The sequence below is a fragment of the Engraulis encrasicolus genome, chromosome 20, assembly GCF_034702125.1.
Source record: "Engraulis encrasicolus isolate BLACKSEA-1 chromosome 20, IST_EnEncr_1.0, whole genome shotgun sequence".
Lineage (NCBI taxonomy): Eukaryota > Metazoa > Chordata > Actinopteri > Clupeiformes > Engraulidae > Engraulis > Engraulis encrasicolus.
In genome coordinates, this window is record NC_085876.1 from 13,405,253 (window position 1) to 13,407,752 (window position 2,500).

The 2,500-nt window shown below is 49.2% G+C and overlaps 2 protein-coding genes across 2 annotated transcripts in view; both read left to right on the forward strand.

Annotated features, from left to right (window-relative positions):
* pvrl2l (PVR cell adhesion molecule related 2 like) overlaps positions 1-2,500 on the forward strand; it is a 241,666-nt gene that overhangs the window by 156,686 nt on the left and 82,480 nt on the right. The gene's annotated exons all lie outside the window — the stretch shown is intronic.
* LOC134436755 (keratin-associated protein 10-7-like) overlaps positions 1-2,500 on the forward strand; it is a gene marked incomplete at its 5' end in the record, with an annotated part of 18,843 nt that overhangs the window by 453 nt on the left and 15,890 nt on the right. The window lies entirely within an intron of this gene.

The following is a 2,500-nucleotide window of genomic DNA, read 5'->3' on the forward strand; positions in this document are numbered from 1 at the left end:
CTCAGTCGAAATTTACCACAAAAAAATCTCTCTCTCCCTCTCCATCTCTTTCACTTCACGCTGTCTGTCTTATCACCCTCCAACCCCTTTTTAAAAAAGCCTGTTTTATTTCTTTATTTTCTTTAACGGCAGGAGTCTCCCTAGCCTCGGAGCAGATCTGAGATTCTCTTTTCTCACAAGTCTGTTCTTATTTATCAGGTCTTTTTTTTCTTCTTCGCTACCTGTCTTCTTCGTCGTTTTTTTTCCCTTCTGTTTTTCTCTGCTATTTCATCATCATGCTGCATGGCGTGATCTGTCCCAATGACTCGTAAATAGACACGCGCTATTAGAGTGTTATGGAGGAACGCAAGATTTCCCATGAAATGTTCCCCAGCACCATCTTGCGTGTTTGTTTGTTCGTTCGATATAAATCTGCGCATTCACTCGTAAACACACGTACGCACGCACGCACGCACGCACGCACGCACACACACACACACACACACACACAGATGGTTTCCCTCTGTCTGTCTTACACATGCAAGAAGACACATGCACTTTGTATGCGCAACAGCACACAGACACACACACACACACACACACACACACACACACACACACACACACACACACACACACACACACATACACAGACACACACACAGAGACACACACACACGCACACACACAAGAGAGGAAGAAAGAAATGAGTCGCTTCCCTTCCTGTCATTTTCCGTTCCTTCCTTCTGTGTCTTACACAGAAAGCCGACACACGTCCCACATCCCACAGTTGTTCACTCTACTTGTCACACACACACACACGAACATGCATACCCATTATATTGTCATATTGTAATAAACACGCCTACGCACAAACCCTCGCCCATTCAAAAACCTTCTCATCCCTCTACCCCTCCACCCTCCACTCTCTTGTACTCTCTCTCTTCTTTTCTGTCTCTCCCCCCTCCCTCCCTCCCTCTCTCCTCCCTCCCTCTCTCCTCCCTCCCTCCCTCCCTCTCTCCCTCCCCCTCCCCTCTACACCGCTACCGTCCACTCTCTTCATTCACTCCCACTGCTTGCCATTCGGAATACTTTTGTCTGCCTCTATCAGGCACTCCATCTCTCTTTAGTCCTTTGCCACTGTCTCTGGAGCACAGCCTCTCTCTCTCTCTCTCTCTCTCTCTCTCTCTCTCTCTCTCTCTCTCTCTCTCTCTCTCTCTCTCTCTCTCTCTCTCTCTCTCTCTCTCTCTCTCTCTCCCCTCTTTCTCTCTCTTTTCCGTCTGTCTATCTTTCTCTCTATCTCTATCTCTTTCCCTCTCTTGTATTTTGTCTCTCCATCCTCTGTGTCTGTCTCTGTGTCTGTCTCTGTGTCTGTCTCTGTCTCTGTGTCTGTGTCTGTGTCTGTGTCTGTGTCTGTGTCTGTGTCTGTCTCTCTCTCTCTCTCTCTCTCTCTCTCTCTCTCTCTCTCTCTCTCTCTCTCTCTCTTCTCGTTCTCTCTCTCTGTCTCTCTGTCTCTCTCTCTCTCTGTCTCTGTCTCTGTCTCTCTCTCTCTCTCTCTCTCTCTCTCTCTCTCTCTCTCTCTCTCTCATCTTCCGCCACTCTCTTGTCTCTGCATCACAGAGCTGCTCCTGCCTCTCTGTGTTCTGCCTCGCATCGCTACCCTTTTCCTTTTCGTCCCTTCTCTTCCTCTCCTCTTCTCATCCTCAACTCTTCCCCGGCCCCCTCCTTACTTTCCCTTCCCTTCCCATTGTCTTCTGCTGACAATGATATGAAATAAATGAGTGTTAAAAGCTCCCTCCTCTGATATCTTCCTCTTCTGTTTTGTAGATATGCCTCGCTTATTTCTCTTCTTCTCCTCCTTCCACCTGTCTTGTTCTTGTCCTTCTCATCCTCTCTTTTTCTGAACGTCCCTATTCCCTTCCTTTTCCGTTCGTCATCTCATTCCACCACCTCTCAATCTTTCATCTGTTTATTTCCCCTTTTTCTTCTTCCCCATCTGTTCCCTCTCTTTTCTCTTCTCTCTATATCCCCTTCTCTCTCCTCTCATCACTTCATCAATACCTCTCTCTCTCTCTCGTGCCCTTCCCCAAATCATCCCTACTGCTACTGATTCATGTCTAGATTCTCTCCCACACCTCTCTCTCCTCTCCATCTCTCTCTTCTCCTCAGTTTCTATCCCCTTCTATCCCCTTCTCTTTCCCATTCCTTCCTATATCGTATAACCCATACAACTCATCTCCTCTCCTCCCCTCTCCTCCCCTCCCCTCTCCTCTCCTCTCCTCTCCTCTCCTCTTCACTCCTCTCCTCCCCTCCCCTCTCCTCCCCTCCCCTCTCCTCTCCTCTCCTCTCCTCTCCTCTCCTCTCCTCTCCCCTCTCCTGTCATCTCCCCTCACCTCTCCTGTCTCACATCTACTCTCTCCTCTCCTCTCTCCTCCTCTCCTCTCTTCCCCTCTCTTCCCCTCTCCTCCCCTCCCCTCTCCTCTCCTCCCCTCCCCTCTTCCTCTCCTCCCCTCCCCTCTTC